At 40.2% G+C, this 26,126-nt stretch overlaps 1 non-coding gene across 1 annotated transcript; it reads left to right on the top strand.

Moving 5' to 3' along the window:
• The first annotated feature begins 23,367 nt into the window (after nucleotides 1-23,367).
• On the top strand, nucleotides 23,368-23,474 carry LOC114401030. Its single transcript, XR_003664146.1, has one exon. It is a non-coding gene; the product is annotated as a small nucleolar RNA R71 (small nucleolar RNA).
• The last annotated feature ends 2,652 nt before the right edge of the window (nucleotides 23,475-26,126 follow it).

Raw genomic sequence — 26,126 nt, 5'->3', positions numbered from 1 at the left:
CCAGGGCCCCTCCGGAAAAAGCCTTTTTCACAACGAAAGGTCCTTAGTAGTTCGGGGCCCACTTCCCTCAATTATCTTTAACAGCGTGGGACATCTTTTTCAGCACAAGGTCCCCCTCATGGAACTTGCGTAAGCGCACCTTCTTGTTAAACGCATTCTTCATTCTTTGTTGATACAGGCACCCATGGCTCATAGCCGTCAAGTTCTTACCTTCAATAAGGTTGAGTTGGTCGTAGCGTGTTTGAGCCCACTCTGATTCTTCTAAGCCCGATTCTACTAGTATTCTCTGGGAAGGGACCTCTACCTCAAATGGGAGTACCGCTTCCATTCCATAAACTAAGGAGTACGGTATTGCCCAGTAGAAGTTCGTACAGAAGTTCGGTATCCATGCAAGGCAAAAGGCAACATCTCATGCCAATCTTTGTATGACACTGTCATCTTCTGAATAATTTTCTTAATATTCTTGTTGGCTGCTTCCACGGCTCCGTTCATCTTTGTTCGGTAGGGTGTGGAAATGTGATGCTGGATTTTGAAATCCACCCACATTTCCTGCACAATCTTGTTATTCAGATTGGTGCCATTGTCAGTAATGATCTTCCTAGGGAGTCCGTACCGACAAATCAGCTCCCTCTTTATGAATCTGACCACTACACTCCTTGTGACATTGGTGTAGGAAGCCGCTTCGACCCAATTGGTGAAATAATCTATTGCCACGAGAATGAAGCGATGACCGTTCGAAGCCTTGGGTTCGATGGCCCCTATGACGTCTATCCCCCACATGGAAAAAGGCCAAGGGGCGAACATGACATTCAGGGGATGTGACGGAGCATTGACATTGTCCGCAAACGCTTGACATTTATGGCATTTCCTTACATGGATGCAGCAATCACTTTCCATGGTGAGCCAGTAATAACCTGCTCTCAGGATCTTCCTGGCCATAGCATGCCCATTGGCGTGCATTCCAAATGAACCCTCGTGGACTTTCTCGATCATGTGGTTCGCCTCTTTGGCATCCACACATCACAGGAGAGTCATGTCATGGTTTCTTTTATATAATATGCTCCCGCTCATGATGAAACTGGCCGCCAATCTCCTCAATGTCCTTTTATCATTGTCGGAAGCCCCCGGTGGGTATTCTTTGCTTTCAACGAATCGCTTGATATCGAAATACCAAGAAGTCAATACGCGGGTCTGCCACGACACCAGAACTCAATGTATGGTAGGTCCCCGTGCGGTGTTAGCTGGAACATGGATGCCAAAGTAGCAAGCGCATCCGCCATTTGATTTTCCTCCCGGGGAACGTGATGGAAGGAGATCTCATCAAAGGAATCAGCCAACTCCTTGATATAGGCTTTGTAGGGTATCAGCTTGGGGTCTCTAGTTTCCCATTCCCCTCTCAGCTGGTGAATCACCAGTTCTGAGTCCCCGTATACTTTGACCAGTTTGACATTAGAGTCAATTGCCGCCTGGACGATCAGGGCGCACGCTTCATATTCAGCCATATTGTTGGTGCAGTCAAACCCTAGCCTGGCTGTGAAAGGTATACATTGATTGTCTGGAGAGACTAATACTGCTCCAATGCCATGGCCTAGAACATTTGACGCTCCGTCAAACTACACGGTCCACTTGTCCCGGTCGTCGTCTAGTTTTTCCTTAAACAAGGCCATGATGTCCTCATCCGGGAATTCGGGATGCATGGGCTGATAGTCGTTGAGAGGCTACTGAGCCAAATAATCTGCTAAGGCGCTTCCTTTTATCGCCTTTTGGGTGACGTAAACTATATCAAACTCAGATAGCAAGACTTGCCACCGGGCGATCCGTCCTGTGAGAGCAGGTTTTTCAAAGATGTACTTAACCGGGTCCATCTTGGATATCAACCAGGTGGTATGGCTCAGCATGTATTGTCTTGGGCAGTGGGACGCCCAGACTAAAGCACAACACATTCTTTCGAGCAGGGACTAATTCATTTCACAGGCCGTGAACTTCTTACTCAAGTAGTAGACAACACGCTCTCTTTTCCCGGACTCGTCATGTTGCCCCAGCATACATCCCATCGACTCATCCAAAATCGTCATATACCAGATGAGAGGCCTTCCGGGCATCGGCGGCATAAGCACAAGAGGGTTCATGAGACACTGTTTGATCCTTCCAAATGCCTCTTGACAATCCTCGTTCCAGCGGACGGTTTGGTTTTTGCGTAAGAGTTTGAACAATGGCTCACAAATAGCAGTGAGCTGTGATATGAATCTGGCAATATAATTCAAACGTCCCAGGAAACCTCGAACTTGCCTCTCGGTATGGGGTTCCGACATCTCAAGGATGGCCTTCACCTTTTTGGGGTCCACCTCTATCCCTTTCTGGCTTACGATGAAACCTAGCAATTTCCCTGATTTGACCCCGAAAGTGCACTTAGCATGGTTTAACCTCAATTGATACTTCCTAAGCCTTTTGAACAACTTCCGCAAGTTGACAAGGTGATCCTCCTCGGTCTTAGATTTGGCAATTATGTCGTCCACATAGACCTCGATTTCTTGGTGCATCATATCGTGGAACAAAGCTAGTATAGCCCGTTGATAAGTTGCCCTGACATTCTTGAGTCCAAAGGACATCACCTTATAACAGAATGTTCCCCACATGGTGACGAAGGTAGTCTTTTCCATATCCTCTGGCGCCATTTTTATCTGATTGTAACCAGAGAAACCATCCATAAAGGAAAACAAAGCGAAATTGGCTGTATTATCCACGAGGATATCGATGTGCGGAAAAGGAAAATTGTCTTTGGGACTGGCTCGATTCAGGTCCCGATAATCCACACACATACGCACCTTTCCATCCTTCTTAGGGACTAGTACAATGTTGGCAACCCATTCTGGGTATCGAGCGACAGCCAAAAAGCCAGCGTCAAACTCAGTTTTTGTTTTACCGGGGAACACTCGGGATTTAGAGGTAATCGGTGTTGTACAATGTCAGAACTCAAACCGGGCATATCTTGGTACGACCAAGCAAAGATGTCTTGGTAGTCTTTTAGCAGGGCTGCCAATTCTTCACGGATGGGTGTGGTCATACCCGTGCCTATCTTTACTTCTTTTTTCCCACTGCCGGTTCCTAAGTCCACTAGTTCCGTCTCTTCTCGATGAGGCCCCATCTCTTGGTCCTCATGGGCGACTATCTTCTCCAACTCCGGGGGAAGTCCCACATCCTCGTCCTCTTCATCCTCTGTCTGATTCGTTTCTTGCTCGAAATCGATGGTCGGGTCCCAGGTATTAGTACCTTCGAGGGACTCGTCGTCGGATCTGGCGTTTCAAACGTAAAGAAATAAACATGCAAATGGATGAGAATGGGTAGAGACGTAGGAACAGATGAAGAAAGATCTTTGTATTATAAATTTAGGAACAAAAGACATAAAGCCTTAACAAAAGGAAACTCTAAAGCCTAGGCCCAACTATAGAGTTTAAAAGCCACAAAGGGTTACATTATGCTTGTTGCGTAAATGTCCGGGGGCTCCTCCACTCGCCAATTTCCTAGTCGGAAACCAGGAGGGCATGGTCGTACCAAATCCGACCCACTCGGCGAACCATCTTCGCATATCGCAACGACTTGGCCTTCATGTCCTAGACCCGCGCTTATAAAGCTCCTACTGATGTGGCAGGGCGGGCCTCCTTCGACTTCTTGTCCCAATCGCGAGCCTTGACCTCCACTCTTCCTTCCTGGAACGGTTTTCCTTATGTCTGCTTGTGTGGGTTTATAGCTGTCATATCCTAATTTCGTCCGGGGACCATCCGTTGTTGGGATACGACCCTCGTTTGACCACTTCGAGGTACTTGGCACCCATCGTTAGGCAATTCGTGAAGTTCCGTGACATGTCGGAAGTCAAAAGAAAGCATTGTAGCACAATCCGTGAAGTTCCGTGACATGCCAGAAATTAAAAGGAAGTGTTAGTGCGCAATCCGTAAAATTCCGTAACGTTCTGAAAGGAAAAAAAAGGGATGATTACGTAATCCGTAAGGTTTCATAACATTACGGAAAGAAAACAAGCATCGTTACAAAATTCGTAAAGTTTCGTAATGTTACGGAAAAAAAATCACCAAAAAAGAGCAAGGGGTGTATTTAGTAAAAATGGGGGTGCAAATAGCAACCGGGCCCACTTGGGCCTTCCAGAAAATTCCTCCAGAAGGCGGTTGCTTCTGGAGGAAGCAACCTAGGTCACCTGGGCGAGCTGGGTGGTAAGCTTCTTCCCTATTTTCCTATAAATAGGGGGAGAAGTGAAGGGAAAAAATGTTCAGCCCTCCTGGTAATTCGAGATCACTTGAAATTAGTGAAAAAAATTGTTTCCGTGAAGAAAATCCAAGCCGAGACGCTTTCGTAACGTTTCCGTGGGTGATTTCGCGAAGGTTTTCAACCGTTCTTCGATGTTCTTCATTCGTTCTTCGGTCTTCAACCGGTAAGTTCCCGAAATCGAACTTTTCAATTCATTCTATGCACCCTCAGTGGTCCTCATTTGTTTCATGTGCTTTTATTTTCATTTCATTTACTTTCTGTACCCCCTTTTGACATGCTTTAGTCATTTACTTAAGTTATTTTCTCGCCTAATCAAAAAATAAAATAAATTTCCACCAATCATTTGAATTGTAATATTCGTTAATTTATGTTAAAATGAAATCCGACCGTTCGGTCATGCCGTAACCACGTTGGAAACCAAAAAGAGGTCAAATAATAATATAATAATCAAAAATATCTTTTAGTAAAATAAAACAAAAAAATCAATCAAACGTTTCTCTTTGGGATTTTTCTTTCTTAATCGAATTGACTAATAACCAAAGTAAAACTAAGGCTAAAATCAATTCTTAAACCAAACTTTTGTCATCGCCTAAAAAAGCCATTTTCAAAGGTCCAACGCCTTGAAATGGTCTTTTCCGCTTTTATTGGTTAAAGTATAGATTTTTAAAAAGCCTAAAAATCAATATGTAACTTTGTTGCCTCTTTCAAAAAATAATAAAGGAATCATTAAATGGTCCAATGCTTTAATGTTTTCTCAATTTTCAAAAGAATCAAAAGATTGTCTAATGGTCCAATGCCTTAAATAACCTTTCATTGAATAAAAACATATCTTTGCAAAAAAGGATAAAAAAGGTAACTTAACCAAAACGCTTTGTTCACAAAAGAACTACGTAGGTCTGATTTTCTCATCACAGTTGAGGAATACGTAGGAGCAAAGGGAAACGCCCTTGTCGACCACAAAAAGATAAAAATATAAAAAAAAAAGCATAAAAAAGGACATAAGAACGTAAAAAGGGAAGATAACATAAATTGAAGTCATATTTGCACATTTGATTAAAGGTTGTCGTCTCTTGTGAGGGACGCGTGGGGTGCTAATACGTTCCCCGTGCATAAATACAACTCCTGAACCTTTTCACTTAAAGTTCGTAGATCACGTCTTTTCCGGCTTTTCCGACGTTTTCCTCAAATAAACATTGGTGGCGACTCCGCGCTTATTCCTTTCTTGGAACACGCACCCGCGAGTCATGCGTCGCCCTCCCGCCGAAGGGTAGGTTGCGACAGTTGGCGACTCCACTAGGGACTATTTTTTGAGAGTTAGGCCATTCAATCTTGTGCAATGTTTTATCATGACATCCTCCTTTGTTGGTTTCCCTTTATTTTTCTTATGTTCTTGTGTATATAACTCTTTGATCCTTTTAGTGCGTTTTAAAATGTATGCATGAGGTAAATATTTATTCATTTGATGCACACAAACACCAACACCATTTGCACACACGGTGAGTTGAAAAAGGGCCCTATACCCGGGTTCGTGGGAACATAAGGAGTGGAGGTGAATCTGTGATCATGCTAGGTCTCCGACTTGCTTGATTACAGTGAACCCTCATCTAGAGTTTTTCTCTTTGAAAACATATTGTTGCTAGTAGTCCCTACTGCTGCAGTATATTCTTCGAAGAGGATGAGACCTCTAGAGACCATCAAGAGAGATATGACCACCTTGGGGATTATCACTAAAAACCTTTTTAGCTCTCTCCCATATAGGTCCCTTAAATAGGGGCACGGAGCAAACACGCTGCGTGCCATTTTTCCACTGCCATGCATAAGTGTCATGTACCCTTTTGCTTATATTTGTTTGTGAATATTGTCGCACTATGTACATCCCCGTATTGTACCTTTCGCATATGCATCATGCGTGGGTTCCGTCTTAAATCCCTCTCTTGGGCAAACCAACAGAGGGTCTGTGTCACCTTCTTAAATACATACGTTGGGCACTTTGCTACCCCAAGACGTTGTATCTAAGAAGGAGACAATTTCCCGGGCTCCCGTATTCATAAATTGCATCTGTGTCATGTGCATTCCTTCATGCATTCATCCATTCCACCCATGATAGATGTTGGAGTTTTGATTCGCATCGGGTTTTTGTTTCACTTTAGTAAACATGGGGACAAATCAAACTGGCAAAAGGTTTTATCAAGTCAAGATTAAGGGCCTAGATATCACCAGCATTAAGGAGTTGGGGCGGTTGATGGGACCTCACCAAATGCAAGCCTTCCGCAAGGCATACAGAAAGATCTTAGATTTGACCATAGTAAAGATATCCACAAAAGCCATTGCATCACTCACCCAATACTATGACCAGCCCTTGAGATGCTTCACGTTTGGAGACTTCTAATTAGTACCAGCCGTTGAAGAATTTGAGGAGATTCTAGGATGTCCTCTTGGGGGAAGGAAACCGTATCTTTTCTCTAGGTTTCTTCCCTCCTTGAGCAAAATTGTAATTGTGGTCAGGGATTCGGTGAGAGGATTGGACCGCGTAAAGCAAACTCGAAATGGCATAGTGGGCCTACCACTGAAGTACTCAGAAGGCAAGGCGAGGGACATGGCGAATCAAGAGGAGTGGGTCCCGTTTATGGATGTATTAGCTTTGTTAATCTTTGGGGTTGTCCTCTTTCCAAACTTGGATGGTTTGGTGGACCTAGCTGCAATTGATGCTTTCCTTGCATATCACCATAGCAAAGAGAGCCCGGTGGTAGCTGTCTTGGCGGACTTATTTGACACATTTGACCGAAGGTACGAAAAGAGTAGTGCACGGATCATCTGTTGTTTACCCGCTCTCTGTGTATGGTTGGTTTTGCACTTATTCCAACAAGACATAAGGCATCCATGTCCGCTCCGAAGCCATCGCTTGTGTGTCGAAAAAAGAAGAGTAGATTGGGACCAACACTTGGCTGGGATAGGAGGCAAAACAGTCAACTGGTTTCCACGATGGAAAGAAGGAATGGAGGGAGTTCTCTTCTCATGTGGGGGTTACCCAAACATCCCACTGATAGGAACGAGGGGTTGCATTAACTACAATCCCGCACTTGCTATAAGACAGTTAGGGTACCCCATGAGGGGAGCACCGACGGAAGAAAGCTTGTCTCCTTTCCTTGTGAGAGATTTTGGCGCGCAAAATTTCAAGGTTATACAAAGAGTCCATAAGGCGTGGGAAAGCCCGTTAAGGAAAGATAAAGAACTTAGGGGCATTCGTAATGGCATCATTGGTGGTTATCATGAATGGCTGAAAGTTCGTACACGAGGTTTAGATTGGCTCGCCAAGTTAAAGATTATCAACGAAGAGAACTTCGAAGCTCCAGAGGAGGATGAAGAAGTCCGAGCTCTGAAAACTGAACTAGGAAAAGCGAGACTTGCCAAAGAAAAATTCAAATTGGTCGCTACAAATGTTTGGAAAGAGTGTGTCGGGTTACGAGAAGAAAATGCAGCTACTGCAAATGCCCTTGAACAAGAAACCGAGAGGGCTCGCAAGGAAGAGCATGGCCGTGACAAATTCCGTGGAGCGTTGTGGGGCAGCAACAGTGAGCTCAAGCTTCGAAGAGAAGAGAGAGACCAATCACGAGCACATAGCATGGTTTTAAAAGAAGAGTTAGCCGTTTGCTCAAGGTCCAAAAGAGACTTGTCTCAGCGTTTATGCAAGACAGAGACCAACATGTTAGCTATCATCACCAAGTACCAAGAAGAACAAAGTCTAGCCACGACCCACGAGCATAGGGTGGCAGACGAGTATGCCCAAGTGTACGTGGAAAAGGAGGCTAGAGGAAGGGTGATCGACTCGTTACACCAAGAGGCAACCATGTGGATCGACCGATTTTCTCTTACCTTGAACGGGAGTCAAGAACTTCCCCGATTGCTAGCCCAGGCCAAAGCAATGGCGGACACCTACTCCGCCCCTGAGGAGATCCATGGACTTCTCGACTATTGTCAGCATATGATACATTTAATGGCCCATATAATTAGGAACCGCTAGGGAACTTGTATTGTCACTCAGATCTTGACTAGTTATAAACTTTTTGAATAAAATGAGTTCATCCCATGTCTTTACTCCAAAAGTCAGTGCGAATCAAATCACCCCTGCATTCTATCCTTAGCATGCATTCATAATTTTTACCTACTCCTCACGTTTGGTTTTTCTAGGAAAAACACCATAACTAAACGCGCCACAAGGCATCCCTATCTGATGCAATCCTACCCCGCAAGGGCATTGGGTAGAAGACTCCAAGTAAATTGGGCTAGAGATCCAAGGGAAGGCCCTAGGGTTCTCATGAGCCTTAGGGTAGATTTCGAGCCCATGGCCTAAGTATGAGCCCACTTATCTTTGTAAATATTAGAATAGGTATTTCTTTCGTTTTGGCCTTGTATTTTGGCCATTCTAGTAGTATATGGTTTTAGCCTTGTATTTCAGGGCATTTTGAGTAGTCTTTGTAGTAGGATTTTTTTTTGTATTTTCATGTTTTTTTGTCATGGGGGTGAGCTTAGCTATTATAGGGGTGTGTAGCTAAGCTCTAGCTTCTCATGGAGGTGAGCTTAGTTTTTAGATGGGTGTGTGTAGCTAAACTCTAGCTTCTCAAGGAAGTTTTCTCAAAGAAGCTTCTCAAGGAAGTTTTCTTAAGAAAGCTTCTCAAGGAAGTTTTCTTAAGAAAGCTTCTCAAGGAAGCTACCTAGTCTATAAATAGAAGCATGTGTAACACTTGTTGCAACTTTGATGAATGAGAGTCTTGTGAGACACAACTCAAAGTTCAACTTCTCTCTCTTTTTTCTTCCTTCAATTTTGTGCTCCCCCCTCTCTCTTTCTCTCTCTCATTCTTTTCCTCCATTGAAGCATCCTCTCCAAGCTTCTTATCCAAGGCTCATCTTGGTGGTGAAGCTCCTTCTTCCATGGCTTATTCCTTAATGGATGGCGCCTCCTCTCACCTCTTTTCCTTTGTCTTCCGCTGCATCTCCATGGTGGAAAATCACCATTAAAGGACCCCATTGAAGCTCAAAGATCCAGCCTCCATAGAAGCCCCACAAGCAAGCTTCCATCATCGTACGTGTGATCTTTGATTCGATAGGAAATCGTGTGCAAAATAAAGTCATGGTGCAGTTATGGTTTGGGGTTTAGGGTAAAACACTTGCCTGCGTGAGTTTTTATACACTATGAGTGATTTATTCCCAGTTTCAGCTTAACCCGATGTTTTCCCTGAATGTTCATTTAAAAGCTAAATGTTCACGTCCTGCCCTTCATTTTCGGTTACAAGGAAGATTAACCTTGGCATGGGTATATTGCTTCTCTAAGATATGGTGCTCTCGCGAATGATTTATTTTTCTTTGCAAAAAGCATGTTTGCCTTTTTAGGTGAAAAAAAACCCGGTGGACCATTCGGTCCTGCCAACAAATCTTGTTCGGAGACCCATGAATTGATTGCCTAGCGCTGTTCATGTGTCCTCCACCAACGAGTCTGGAGCCCCGCGAATTGATTGCCTAACGTTGTTCGCCAATTCTCCATTCTCCACTTTTATTCGGAGCCCCATGAATTGATTGTCATTCATGCATCCTCCACCAACGAGTCTAGAGCCCCGCGAATCGATTGCCTAGCGCTATTCGCCAATTCTCCATTCTCCACTTTTATTCGGAGCCCCATGAATTGATTGTCATTCATGCATCCTCCACCAACAAGTCTGGAGCCCCGCGAATTGATTGCCTAGCGCTGTTCACCAATTCTCCATTCTCCACTTTTATTCGGAGCCCCATGAATTGATTGTCATTCATGCATCCTCCACCAACGAGTCTAGAGCCCCGTGAATTGATTGCCTAGCGCTGTTCGCCAATTGTCCATTCTCCACTTTTATTCAGAGCCCCATAAATTGATTGTCATTCATGCATCCTCCACCAACGAGTCTGGAGCCCCGCGAATTGATTGTCTAGCGCTGTTCGCCTATCCTCCATTCTCAACTTTTATTCGGAGCCCCATGAATTGATTGTCATGCATGCTTCCTCCACCAACGAGTCTGGAGCCCCGCGAATTGATTGCCTAGCGCTGTTCGCCTATCCTCCACCCTCGAAATCTTGTTCGGAGACCCATGAATTGATTGCCTAGCGCTGTTCATGTTTCCTCCACCATCAAGTGTGGAGCCTCCGATGACTGGGAAATGTGGTTTTTGTTATTTTCTGGATCGGTTCCTTCGCCAAACATGTGTATATATGTATATTATGTTATTGGTGTTTTTTGTGGTTTGTGTTTGTTTTGTGTTGTGTAAAGAAAGAAGAAGGAGAGACGGGAGTCGTGATAGACGAATCGCGGAAAGGGCGAAGACGGACGAAATCAGTGTCTTATCTTTGCTTTCCTCTTATCTCTGATAAAAGGTAAATAAAGAGGGGCAACTGTCATACCCTAATTTCGTCCGGGGACTATTGCTTGATGGCATGCAACCTTTGATTGGCCGCTTCGAGATACTTGGCACCCTATGTTGCACAATATGTGAAGTCCCGAGACGCGCCAGAAATCAAAAGGAAGCGTGGATACGCAATCCGTGAAATTCTGTAATGTGACGGAAACCAAAAGGAAGTATTGTTACGCAATCCGTGAGTTTCCGTAACTTTTTCGAAAGCTAAAAAAGAGTAAATACATGATCCGTAAGGTTCCGTAACCTTACGGAACGAAAATAAGTGTCGTTACAAAATTTGTAAAGTTTCGTAACGTTACGAAAAAGAATCACCAAAAAAAGTAAAGGGGGTGTATTTAGTAAAAAAAAGGGGTGTAAATAGCAACCAGGCCCACTTGGGCCTTCCAGATTCTTCCTCCAGAAGGCGGCTGCTTCTGGAGGAAGCAACCTATCTCGTCTGGGCGAGCTGAGATCGCCTGGGCGAGCTGGGTGGCAAGCTCCTCCCTTATTTAGCTATAAATAGGGGGAGGAGTGAAGAGGAAAGGGGTTCAGCCTTCTTGGCACTTTGTATTCACTTGAAATTGCTGAGAAAAATTGGTTTCGTGAAGAAAATCCAAGCCGAGGCGCTTCCGTAACGTTTCCGTGAGTAATTACGCGAAGATTTTCAACCGTTCTTCGACATTCATCGTTCGCTCTTCATCGTTCGTCGATCTTCAACCGGTAAGTACCCCAAACCGAGCTTTTCAATTCATTCTATGTACCCGTGGTGGTCCCCATTTGTTTTGTGTACTTTTATTCTCGTTTCATTTACTTTCCGTACCCCCTTTTGACGTGCTTTAGTCATTTATTTAAGTCATTTCGCCCTTAATCAAAAAATAAAATAAATTTTCACCGATCATTTGATTTGTAATATCCGTTAATTTCTGTTAAAATGAAATCTGACCGTTCGGTCGTGCCGTAACCACGTTGGAAATCAAAAAAGAGGTAAAATAATCATAATAATAAAAAAATACCTTTTAGTAAAATAAAGCGAAAAAATCAATCGGACGTTTCTCTTTGGGATTTCTCTTTCTTAATTGAATTGACTAATAACTAAAGTGAAACTAAGGCTTAAATCTATTCGCAAAGTCACTAAAAAAGGATTTGAAAAGTTCAATATCTTAGTTTTTATTACCAAGTAAATGGATCATTTTTAAGGTCCAACACCTTAAAATGATCACCTTCCAAGTAAAAAGAATTGCTTGATTCACCCTTAAAAAAGAACTACGTAGGTCTGATTTCCTCTTCGATGTAGGGTAGTAGGAGCAAGAGCCCCACTTTTGTCGACCTCAAAAAATAAAAAGAAATATAAGTTTAGATACACAATTTCACACAATTCTAATTTAAGGCTGTTGTCCTTTGGGACAAACGTGAGAGGTGCTAATACCTTCCTCAAACGTAAATACAACTCCCGAATCTGGAATATTCTTTATGACTGGTTTCCTTCGGTTTTTCCGACGTTTTCCATAAATAAACGTTGGTGGCGACTCCGCGCATTTTCCTCCTTTGGAAAGCGCACCCGTGAGCCTCGCCTCGCTCGCCCGCAAAAGGGCATGTTGCGACAGGAATCTAGAAAGGGGGGGTTGAATAGATTATTTTGAAATCTTTACCAATTCATTTTTTAATCAATTTAAAACAACCCCTTTCAATTAATAAAAAATTTCTATCAAAAGATCATACAAGAAAGATCAACACAATCAAGAAAGCTTTCAATGATTATAACATGTATGTAAAAAAAGAGTGTTGATAGCCCTTTGAGATAAATTCCAATACCAAGATAAATTTAAGACTCATCGTTAAGAGAAAAAGACAATAACAAAAGAGATTATATTGGTTCAATCCAAATGGGACCTACATCCAGTTGTTCTAAGACCTCTTAGAACTTCCAGTATTTAGAGAATCAAATACAAATACTATACACACACAATTCCCTAAAACAAACTCTAATCTTTCCCTTGAAACCTATAAGAGAGAGACCCAAAATTGAAACTCTTATAAATTCTTTGAACCTCTTGGTAACCCTAACCAAGAATCATAATCTAAAAGAATGTAAGATAAAGGATTGAATACACCTGAATGTGTAGATCTTCAATATCTTCAAGTTCTTCTCATAAGATAATCAATTCATGATGGTATAATGAATGATTCTTTAATCAACTTCAATCTTTAGACTAAATGCAGTGCAATCCTTTTAGAAGACTTTCTTGAAATATTTTTCTCTAAGATACAACGTATCAAAAGTCTCTAATAAAGAAAACACATAAGGGTATTTCTAAATTTTGATAGTTAAAATAGATCAAATCAATTATAAAACCAAGCAATTAATTAATTCGTCAAAATCTCCTTTGTTCCACATTTCCAGAAACTAGATACTTGATTATCATATACGGTAATCGATTAATTCGTTTAAGTCTGAGTATCTTTGTTTCTTTTGTGCTTTATGGGTAGTCAATTGTCACATATGGTAACCAATTATAGAATCACACAGATAGCTTCTCTTTATTTCCAGGAGCTGGCTAATCGATTATCAAATGATGCAATCGATTATCCCAAGCTACAGATCCTTCCTTCTTTTGAAACTGGCTAGGACACTTGATTACCAAGTTAGACAATCGATTAATTCGATGGTTCCAGCCAAATTTCAAGTAGAAGTAAGTTCTATATCTTTTACTTAGGAAACAAAGAGAATTAGAATACTTCATTCACTTAATATTTAATCAAAACTAAGTATGAAAAAGACTTAGACTGTATCACACACCTTCATAGTCTAAAAACATTCAATACAAATTCCACATCTATAAAAACATGTTTAGCATTGCAAAATTATCAAAACAAAACTAAAACAAAGGGCTTCAAGCTTTGACCTAACATTTAATACCTTCATTTAATACTCTATGTCAAATATTTTCTCTTGTAAAAAATATTCTCCTTAAATCTGTCAAATTCCTATGAAGAATAAATAAAGTCCACATTCTGGAATTGTTGATCTTCATCAAAAGACGTGCTATGTTGATGTAGACTTGCTATAATGGAATTAATGACTTTCCTGGTGAAGTGTAAGCATGTCAACCTATCAACATGGAATTTTCATGAAGAAGGGGCGTACATTTAATGCAAGCATTAAATGCTCTAACAACCTCAAGACTTTAGATGAAGAGTAGAGTGAAGAATCCATCCATTGAGAGACAACAAATACTTCAAGACGAATGCTATAAATAGAATAAGCTTTGAAGATACAAGACACAAATCTACTTGCGTGAAAACATTCTTTCATTCTTTCTCGTAAAGCTTTCTACAAATTTCTGTATATATTTTAAGCTCTCAAAACACCTTATAAACCTTTTTAGAAAAACCTAAAGTGCTGAGAGATATATTCGTCTATACGAGGATCTCGTATTAGTCGTTGTGCAAACTTCCAACAAATCTTCTTGATTTATTTAGAGCCAGTAGCGGCTTGGTAGGACAAAGAATATTGGATTAAGTCAAGCTTGGGGTAGAGATTGTCTCTGTAAGAGCAAAAAGTGGCAATGAAAAATATTTGTAACTTTTGATAAGTCCGTGGAAACTTAGCAGGTTGCCAAGAACTAGACGTAATCTGAGTGTAAAGACTAACCAATATAACTTCCTCTATTTATTCTTTACTTCTTCTTTTTTGTGTTGAATGAAAAAGGGCTCAAATTTGTTTTTAGATCTTATATTTGATGAAGCCTTTCTTAAATATCTTTATTTGTTTTTAGTTAAATCTACGTCAGATGATAAATGTGTTTTCAATCAAAGAAAAATTTTAAAATTTCGAAAAACATAATTCAACTCCCCTTATGTGATGCAATCCTACCCCTGAAGGGCATTGGATAGAAGACTTCAAGAAGATTGAGCCAGAGATGCAAGAGAAGGCCCTAAGGTTCTCATGAGCCTTAGGGTAGATTTTGGGCCCATGGGCTAAGTATGAGCCCACTTATCTTTGTACATATTACATTAGGATTACATTATTTTGGGCCTTGTATTTAGGGCTCCATGATGTAGGTAGGCTACCCTAGAAATGTAGGATTTTTCAGCCCTTATATTTTAGGGCACCTAGACTAGTTTTTGTATTAGGGGTAGTTTTGTAATTTCACATGCATTAAGTGAATATTTGATGTGTGTGTTGATAAATAAATTTAATTGAATTGGGAGAAGTCCAATTCAATTAAATTTTAGAGGGAGAGGTGAGCATTTGCGTGCTACACCCCATTGTCACATCATATGGTCACACTTTGTGCATGTCCTTCATGCTTCATGACACTTAAGCACACTTAGTGGAGAATCTTAGACTTGATCTTAGATGAGTGGGCTGAACCATAGCTAAAATTCACTAATCATAATTAGTGAAAATTTGGATCCACAAATTCAATTTCAAATTCAAGTGAAATTTGAATACAAATTCAAATTTCCCTCAAATTTTGTGTGACACTTAGGCTATAAATAGAGGTCATGTGTGTGCATTTTTTCAACTTTGATCAATTGAAAGGGAAGTGTGCTTGTTGTTTTGGCTCAAAATTTGTTCTATAATTGGTGCCTATTTTACACCAATCCTAGTTCTGAAATTTCAATTGAAAATTACTGTGAATACAATTTCCAAAACTAGAGGTTTCTTGAGTCTTTTTTTTTAGTTTTTTTTACTCTACTTTAGAGTCATTCTAAGTTTCTCTTTGATTCCTAGCTTGCTTTTATGTGCTTTTCATTACTTTAATTGTTGAATAATCCTTGAAAATTTGTCTTGTTAAAACTCTATTGGTTTAGCTTTCATTTCATTTTTTTGGTCTTTGGTTATTGCTTGTCTCTTTGTCTCCTTGTTTGTGAGTTTCCATATAGGGAATTAGAAAGGAGGATTGGTGCCATCCCTTGAAGAATTTGAGTCAAGAAGCAAGGGAAAAACCACCTTAAGAGCTATTGGACTAAGAAGCACTCCAAATTGAGTGAATCACCAAAGAGAGAACAACCACAAAAATTGAGGACCTTTTTGTAATTTTGTAATTGACAATTTACTTACTTTCATTGCTTTCAAATTTTGTAACAAAAAGGCCTTTCATTGGAAGTAAGTTGGGAGCCTCCAATAGGTCACCCTACTTCCATTTGTGTGTAATAATTTTAGGCAATTTTCCCTTAGGATAGTGAGTGTTTTGTTGGGAACCTTAAATGAGGTCATCCAAACACTCTTAGGATCCGCCTAGTTTGCATTTCTTGCACTTTAATTTCTTGCTTACTTTCATAGCTTATCTCCTTTACCCTTCATTGTCAAACCGCCTAGATAGCTTGCCTTTTTACCAATTAGTTTTCACCTTATCTTTCACACCTCTTTTAGTGTTTATTTTGGCTAGTTTCAACCATAGTTTCTTTTACCTTTTTTTTTCAAACCCCCAACAAGAAAGAACCATAACTTAGGAACCAACATGAGTCTTCCTTCTTCATCTAGTGTTAATGGTGAGGGTTCTACTCCTAAGGACCCCTTGTATATGATATTAGATGAGTTAAGATCTCTTAAGTTGTGGAAAGAAAAACAAGAGAGAAAAGAAAAAGGTAAAAAAAGAGTGGAAGAAATAAGTCAATATGAAAGAGAGAAAATAAGAGAGGAAGAAAGAAGAAAAATAATGAAAGAAATGAAAAGAGAAAAGCATGCCTCCTATAGTAGTCATGACTCTTGCAAGAGTTTAAGTGAAGAACTTAGCGACTATTATAGAAGGCGCCATAGTTCACATACTAAACATCACTCCCAAAGAAGAGAAAAGGATAGAAGGTCTCAAGAGGTTAAAATTAGCCTCTCATATTTCCATGGAAAAGATAATTTTGAGGCCTTCTTAGATTGGGAAATGAAGGTTGAACAACTCTTTGCTTGTCATCATATTAGCGAAGAGAGAAAATTTCCATTGGCTACCCTTAGCTTTCAAGGGTATGCCCTCTATTGGTGGACTTCCCTTGTTAGGGAACGAAGGATTCACGGTATTGGAATGATTTTAAGAGTGCCCTTAGGAAGAGGCACATTCCCTCCTACTATGAAAGGGAGCTTATGAACAAGCTCCAAAGGCTAAGACAAGGGAGTATGAGTGTTGAAGAATATAGACAACAAATGGAACTACTCTTTTTAAGAGATGGACTTAGGGAGGAGGAAAGAACAAGCATAGCTAGGTTCCTTAGTGGGCTTAATATGGAAGTGAGGGACAAGGTTGAACTCCTTCAATATAGGGACCTATATGAGCTAGTCCAACTTTGTATAAGAGTGGAGCAACAACTTAAAAGAAAGCCTTCTTCAAAATCTTATGGCTCTCACTCTTATCCAAGGAATGACCAAGCCCATGGAATTTTGGGGGCTGCACCTTCAAAACCCAAGGAAGATAAGGGTAAGACCATTGATCGAGGCCGTACCCGAATCAAATAAACATGAAAATGCAGTAACTAGGAAGTGATCCTAGGTCGTTTCCCAACGAGCAGTGACAAGCCAAATGTTCATAATATACTTGCAGTAACAGTAACGATGGGGGGGGGTTTGGTTGTTTGGTAATTAAAGAGCAGACAAATAAAATGGAATACGAAACTACTAATATTAAAAACGGGTTGTTTCCTCTGATTCAGAAGCCACTCTCTTATCCTGGGTTATGGAGAATTCGTCCCTAACAGTCAACCACTTAATCCAACCCTATTTCAATTTACTAAGCGAAAATCAACTTAGGGTTTTCAATACGTGATTAGGCACCACATACACCAGTTAGCCCTTCGTCCATTAAGCATGAACGCAAGTTAGGCTCAGAGGCAATTAATCGAACACGAAGCGTGCACTGATTAATATTCACGAAATTGGGATAATTGGTGAAGGGAAAACTGCCAGGAAACCACATTACAAACGAAACCTCAAAGAGAGTTGGGCTTCGTCCTCAAAAGGAAACAACACCAGAAAATCTAGCCTTCCATGGATTCAAACAGAAAACGCAAATGAAACATGAAGTAGAAACGTAAATGAACAAGAACGTAAATGAACAGAAACGTAAATGAACAGAAACGTAAATGAACAGAAACGTAAATGAAAGTAGAAGAAGAAGCAAGAATGAACTCGTAATTAGAAGCAGAAAACGGAAATTTGCATTAAGAACGAAAACTGTAACAAGGGCACAGAAAATGTGAAAACCTAAAACCAAAGCTCTGAATAATGAAAATAGCATAGCAGAATAGAATGCCCTGCACGAATCCCAAGGCAGCTATTTAAAAAGAGTCACTCAGAGTCACTGGGCCCTATTACAATACTCTGACCCAAAATGAAATAAACACTGAACAACATAAAATAAAATTGTGAAATTTCCTAATTAGAAATTAACTAAGGTAAGCGCTGCTTTATTTGCCCTCTTCAAGTCCACAACCAAAATCCGGATTAAGCCCAATGTTTCATTAATTCCTGAAATTAGATTAAAAACATCAAATTAGCTAAATGAGCCCAAATAATAAAACTGCCTAATTAATTGACAATTAAGACCAATCAATAATTAAAATGGTGCAAAAAGGGTTTAGAAAATAGAAGAAAATGATGGCACATTAAAACCCCCCATACTTAGCCTTTTGCACTCCTGGGCAAAATGAAACAAAGAACAAAATCCAAGGATATGAAAGGGAGACAAACAAAAACATTCACATATTTCTCAATGAACATCAAGGAATGAAAGGAATGGGTAACATCTAACATAAGGAGATCCAAAAAGTCAAGACATTCATGAAAATCATCCAAGCAACCCAATCATGGCAAAATAGTTAATCAGCTCAAGAATGAAAAGTGATAAAGCCTCACAAGATATACACTCTATCTCTCAAGTGTCTAGGCTACTATTTACCCTCAAAGCACCCATGAAAGCAAACACCACATAAACTTGGCAAGATTCTAAAATTGACAATCAACCCATAAACACAAGCACATGAGGATCAAAAGGTCTTTTAAGGTTGTAATGGGGCCAAGGACAAGGTATGGAGAAATATGGAATAAGTGGCTAAATCCCAAAGGAATAGAGGAGCAAAGGGGAATAAGTGCATATTAAAAAAATAAAAAGAAGTAAAGATAAAAATTAAACATGAAGAGTAGAACCAAGAGTTTCATCATTCTTGTGCCATTTAAGATCTTATTCACTCAACTCTATTGCTTTTCTTTTTTTTTTTCGATTTTTTTTTTTTCGATTTTTTTTTTTTTTTTTACTCTTTAGCCTTTGAGAAACAACATTTCATTCAGCATGTCCAACATTTAACCAATATACAATGTACATCAAGTATGGCCCAAAATACATCATGAAGCATAGCCAACAAAACAAGTTGTCCAATGAAACAAAAACCCCCACACTTATTCCCAAAACAATTCCAAAGCTCCAAAATTCCTTAAGGATATGGTAATATCATGGTTTTTCACTTAAGGCTTGTAGTGAGCTTCAAAACAAGGAAAGGGAAACAAGGCTCAAAAGGGCTATCAAAGGAATTAATTCAAGGTAAGTCCATTTGGCTAGAAGCTTATAAGAACAACATTGCCTTAATCATTTCCAAATATGCATATGAATTAGGACGCATCAACAAGAATCAAGCCAAGGCTATTGTGCAAGCAATCAATGGGGCAAAACACACCAAATGATTATAATGATGGATGGCTCAAATTCTCACAAAGGTAAAATCATCACTTTCAAATTGAGCTTTCAAAACTATCATGACATGTAGAGAAGAATCAACGATTTCAAGTCACAAAATGTCAAGAACTTTTATTTTCAAAACAATTACCCATTTCTTGAACATATCCTGTAATTCAAAGAAAAACATGCAAAGTCGTACGTGCACATGAAATTGACCCAAAATATTAAACTAAAAATCCGACGAAACTAACAACATTAACAAATTAACACAACTAACAAATTAACAAAACCAACAAAACTAGCAAAACCAAAGAACACTCCCCCCCATACTTAAACAACACATTGTCCTCAATGTAGCACAATTAAAAGATTAAAAACAATTAAATCATCAAAGAGAATCAGACAAGTGTAATAAAAGCAAAGAAGGAGATAGGAAAAGAAAAACTCCCTAAGTCATGGTGGAGGAAGAGTAGGGTGGAGTAAGGAAGTCTCTTCCACCACTACGTCCACTAAAGAAGGGTTCGTGAGGAATGGCTTAAGTCGATGTCCATTGACCTTGAAGCTCTTGTTTGTGGAGTCGCTTTTGATCTCAACTGTACCATAAGGAAAAAATTTAGTAACAACAAAAGGACCAATCCACTTAGACCTCAACTTACCACTCATGAGTCCAAGCCTAGAATTATACAATAACACTTTTTGCCCAACCACGAAGTCTTTTTTAACTATCATGCTATCATGGAACTTCTTGGTCTTTTCTTTGTAGAACTTGGCATTCTCGTAGGCTTCTAGGCGGATTTCATCTAACTCACTCAGTTGCAACTTCCTTTCCTCGCCAACTTGATCCATAGAGAAGTTGCAAGTCTTCACTGCCCAGTATGCTTTGTGCTCAATTTCCACTGGAAGATGACATGCCTTTCCAAAGACAACCCGATAAGGAGACATTCCTATGGGTGCTTTGTAGGCAGTCCGATGTGCCCAGAGAGCATCATCAAGCCTGGTACTCACACCTCTCGCACACAAGAGGGGTAAGGCAATTGTGAAATAACAGAAATTTTTGCAGGATCTACTTCAATGCCCTTATTGGAAATAATGTGGCCTAAAACTATACCTTGCTCAACCATAAAATGACATTTTTCAAAATTTAGAACAAGGTTAGTTTCAATGCATCTATTCAAAACTTTTTCCAAACTATTCAAACAACCATCAAAAGAGGATCCATATACAGTGAAATCATCCATAAACACCTCTATGCAATTTTCTAAAAAATCACTGAAAATACTAATCATGCACCGCTGGAAGGTACCAGGGGCATTGCACAGACCGAAAGGCATCCTCCTATAAGCAAAAGTGCCGAAGGGGCAGGTGAATGTGGTCTTTTCCTGATCCTCAGGAGCAATAGTAATTTGCATATAACCAGAAAAACCATCAAGGAAACAGTAGTGGGATTTACCTGCCAGGCGTTCAAGCATCTGGTCAATGAATGGCAGGGGAAAATGGTCCTTTTTGGTAACCTGGTTCAGCCTCCTATAGTCAATGCAGACTCTCCAACTGTTCTGCACCCGAGTAGGAATCAGCTCCTCCTTCTCATTTCTGATCACTGTGAGGCCAGTCTTTTTCGGGACTACCTGGACGGGACTCACCCATTGGCTGTCGGAGATAGGATAAATGATTCCAGCTTGCAAAAGCTTGGTTATCTCCTTCTTCACTACATCAAGAATCATCGGGTTGAGTCTTCTCTGTGGCTGTCTTACTGGTTTAGCTCCATCCTCTAAATTTATTCGATGCATACATGTGGATGGGCTAATACCAGGAATGTCCGCCAGGGTCCAGCATATAGCCTTCTTATGCTTCTTGAGAACTGACAACAACTTCTCCTCTTGCTCATCAGCAAGGGAGGCAGATATAATCACTGGAAAACTCTTGCTATCATCCAAGTAAGCGTATTTTAAATTTGATGGCAGAGGCTTCAATTCTGGTGTGGTCGGCTGGACAGTGGTAGAAGGAGATGGTTTCTCAGCCTTTACCTCATAAAGAAATTCAGAGGTATGTGTACTTCCTGAAACATGGTTAGTCCTATCTGACTCTATAAAATCAATCTCAAGAGGTAAAACACCACCACCAGGCATGCAATCAATATCACTCTCAGATTCACTCTCAGCATCAAATTCAGACATATGATCAAGTACAATTTCAGACTCAATGCATGAAGAGTGAGAGGCATGCAGATTAGAATAAAGATCAGTCATGTATTCATCAACAACATGGTCAATTATTTCAGCACGAAATACAGAAAGATCTTCAGATGCGTATTTCATAGCATCCAGAATATTAAAATGAACAGTTATATCACCAAACTCCATGGACAGTGTGCCTGGATAAACATCTATCTTAGTTCTAGCAGTTTTCATAAAGGGTCTGCCTAGAATGATGGGAACTGATCCTTGAGAAAATCCATCTTCCATATTCAAGATATAAAAATCAATAGGGAAAATCAGTTCACCAACTCTAACTAAGACATCTTCTATGAAACCAACAGGATAGGCAACACTTCTATTAGCTAAATGAATTACCACATCAGTTGACTGCAAGGGACCTAGAGATAGAGAATTAAAAATCGATAGAGGCATAACACTAACAGAGGCTCCTAAATCTAGCATGGCATTGTCAAACTTACTATTCCCTATAATACAAGGTAGCTGAATGTACCTGGATCTTTGCATTTTTCAGGATTTTGAGGAACAGATTTACCAATCAATGCGGAGACATTTCTGCCCATGCTAATTCGTTCACTTCCTTTAAGCTTCCGCTTATTAGTGCACAACTCCTTCAAGAATTTGGCATATCTTGGAATTTGCTTTATTGCATCCAATAGAGGTATGTTTACCTCTACTTTTCTAAACGTTTCCAAGATCTCTTTCTCTGCCTCTTCCATTTTTTTGTTGGAAACTGCTCTTGGAGGGAATGGAAGAGGGGGAATGTGCTGCTTCTGCAAATCAGAATTACCTGTGGAAGAAGATTCACCTGCACAGAAATTGTTAGGTAGATTTTTGTCATCACCTTTTTCTGGAATAGAGTGAAGTTTGGCAGGTTCATTTGCAGATGAGGAAGGTGCTACGGGTTGAGGTCCTTGACACTGCTTTCCCGACCTCAATGAAATGGCACTGACATTTTTGGGGTTTTGGACAGCTTGAGAAGGCAGCTTGTTAGAATTCTGGGACTGTTGTTGATTCAATTGAGTAGCTAATTGTCTCATCTGATTGGTTAAGCTCTGAATGGAGGCTCTGGTCTCTTGCTGAAACTGCATGTTCTGCATAGTCATTTGCCTCACAAGTTCTTCGAGGGAAGGTTGTGGAGGGGCCTCAACTGTTGGCTGTTTCTGGGGTTGTTGTTGTTGTTGGATTGGTGGAGGAATGTATGGTCTGCTTGGGCCAACAGCATTTTGGAAGGAAGGAGCAGGCTGCTGTTGTTGTTGCTGAGGGCTGGACCATCTGAGGTTAGGGTGATTCCTCCATCCAGGGTTGTATCTGTTGCTGGAAAGGTCATAATTGCTCTTCTGTGGTTGATTTTGCTGCTGAGGTTGAGGAGGTCTATTGTAAATATTTGCAGCATAAGCTTCAGGCTGCTCAATTGCTCCAGGTTGCTGCATGGAAGGGCAAAGGTCTGTATGGTGGTCAGCAGAGGAGCACAAACCACAAACCCTTGCGACAGGTACATATTTCTGATTCAAGGCCAGCTGGGTTACCAAGTTGACCAACGCATCCAGTTTGCCTTCAAGCTTCTTAGTTTCAGATGATGCAGATGGGTTTGTAGCTACCTCATGCACTCCTCTAATGACTATGGCATCATTTCTGGCGCTAAACTGCTGGGAGTTGGAGGCCATCTTCTCAATTAAATTTCTGGCTTCAGCAGGAGTCATGTCTCCAAGGGCTCCACCACTGGCAGCATCTATCATACTTCTCTCCATATTACTGAGTCCTTCATAAAAATATTGGAGAAGAAGCTGTTCTGAAATCTGATGGTGGGGGCAACTGGCACATAGTTTCTTAAATCTCTCCCAGTACTCATACAGGCTCTCTCCACTGAGTTGTCTAATACCTGAGATATCCTTCCTGATGGCTGTGGTCCTAGAAGCAGGGAAAATTTTTTTCTAAGAATACTCTCTTAAGGTCATCCCAGCTCGTGATGGACCTTGGAGCAAGGTAATACAGCCAGTCCTTTGCCACTCCCTCTAATGAATGAGGAAAAGCCTTCAGAAATATGTGATCCTCTTGGACATCTGGGGGTTTCATGGTGGAGCAGACAATGTGAAATTCTTTCAAATGTTTGTGCGGGTCTTCACCTGCAAGGCCATGAAACTTTGGAAGCAAATGAATCAGTCCAGTCTTAAGAACATATGGGACATCCTCATCAGGGTATTGGATGCACAAGCTTTCATAGGTGAAATCAGGTGCAGCCATTTCCCTTAGAGTCCTCTCACGAGGTGGAGGTTGTGCCATGTTCTCAGAATGTGCAAAATCAGAATGCTCAGAATCAGAATGCTCAAAATTATAATGCTCAAGATCAGGATGTTCAAAATCACCAATAACAGAATGCACAGATTCACCAGTTATGGAATGCTCAGAATGATCAAAAGGTATAAAATGATGCCTAACTAATCTATGAAATGTCCTATCTATCTCAGGATCAAAGGGTTGTAAGTCAGATGGATTGCCTCTAGTCATACACTACATTCAGCATGCACACAACTAGTTGCCTTGTCATGTAAATAAAGGTGTAGGTTTGAACTACAGCTACCCTCAAATGATATCCAAATGACTTGAAATTTTGTGAGCAACCTTATAAAATGATGAGAAGATAGCACAAAAAATTTCAGACAAAAATTCAAAGTCTAACTATGAAAGCTAAAATTGGTAGGTTAAGAAAAATAAGTGAATAAAACTTGAAAAATAAAAAACTTTTGACAGAATCGCCGGCCTATGGCAGGCTGCCATGACGTAGGAAATTGTTTTCTACCCCAAATGCATATATAATAATTGCAATTCTGATAACCGGAGCAAAAGTTATGGTCGTTTGAAGTTTTGACAAACACAAAATTTGCTAGTTTTTTGGAACTTTCAAATCTGACCAAACTAAAGGCTCTAGCTATTTTTCCCACAAAATATGGATTAAAAGAAGTTACCTCAAAAAAATTCAGCCAAAAATAACAACCCTAGCTACTAAAACAAAAAATCCCAATTAATTCAGCATGGGTGGTCGCTAAAATCCGTCTCTAATTGATTTCTACTACTACTCTGTTTTTCCGCAAGCTGATTTCTACTACTACTCTGTTTTCAAGCACAATCTTCACAGCAAAACACCCAAGACTGAAACAGGGGAAACGCTTAATGGTAAAACTGAAACAGAACACACATTAAACAAAATACCAGGACACTAATCAACACTAACACACATACTAACACAATACTAACAATTAAACATAAAACACGAAAGGATTAAACACACAGCACTAGCTAGCTATTATGAACCTTTGGACACTTCTCCCCGGCAACGGCGCCAAATTTGATCGAGGCCGTACCCGAATCAAATAAACATGAAAATGCAGTAACTAGGAAGTGATCCTAGGTCGTTTCCCAACGAGCAGTGACAAGCCAAATGTTCATAATATACTTGCAGTAACAGTAACGATGGGGGGGGGGGGTTTGGTTGTTTGGTAATTAAAGAGCAGACAAATAAAATGGAATACGAAACTACTAATATTAAAAACGGGTTGTTTCCTCTGATTCAGAAGCCACTCTCTTATCCTGGGTTATGGAGAATTCGTCCCTAACAGTCAACCACTTAATCCAACCCTATTTCAATTTACTAAGCGAAAATCAACTTAGGGTTTTCAATACGTGATTAGGCACCACATACACCAGTTAGCCCTTCGTCCATTAAGCATGAACGCAAGTTAGGCTCAGAGGCAATTAATCGAACACGAAGCGTGCACTGATTAATATTCACGAAATTGGGATAACTGGTGAAGGGAAAACTGCCAGGAAACCACATTACAAACGAAACCTCAAAGAGAGTTGGGCTTCGTCCTCAAAAGGAAACAACACCAGAAAATCTAGCCTTCCATGGATTCAAACAGAAAACGCAAATGAAACATGAAGCAGAAACGTAAATGAACAAGAACGTAAATGAACAGAAACGTAAATGAACAGAAACGTAAATGAAAGTAGAAGAAGAAGCAAGAATGAACTCGTAATTAGAAGCAGAAAACGGAAATTTGCATTAAGAACGAAAACTGTAACAAGGGCACAGAAAAACGTGAAAACCTAAAACCAAAGCTCTGAATAATGAAAATAGCATAGCAGAATAGAATGCCCTGCACGATCCCAAGGCAGCTATTTAAAAAGAGTCACTCAGAGTCACTGGGCCCTATTACAATACTCTGGCCCAAAACGAAATAAACACTGAACAACATAAAATAAAATTGCGAAATTTCCTAATTAGAAATTAACTAAGGTAAGCGCTGCTTTATTTGCCCTCTTCAAGTCCACAACCAAAATTCGGATTAAGCCCAATGTTTCATTAATTCCTGAAATTAGATTAAAAATATCAAATTAGCTAAATGAGCCCAAATAATAAAACTGCCTAATTAATTTACAATTAAGATCAATCAATAATTAAAATGGTGCAAAAAGGGTTTAGAAAATAGAAGAAAATGATGGCACATCAACCATAGAGAAATACACCCCTAAGACTAGTTCCCAAGAAAGGACTA

This window comes from Glycine soja, chromosome 19 (assembly GCF_004193775.1).
Source record: "Glycine soja cultivar W05 chromosome 19, ASM419377v2, whole genome shotgun sequence".
NCBI lineage: Eukaryota > Viridiplantae > Streptophyta > Magnoliopsida > Fabales > Fabaceae > Glycine > Glycine soja.
The sequence above is the reverse complement of the archived record's forward strand: the minus strand, read 5'-3'. Positions and strand labels throughout refer to the sequence as shown.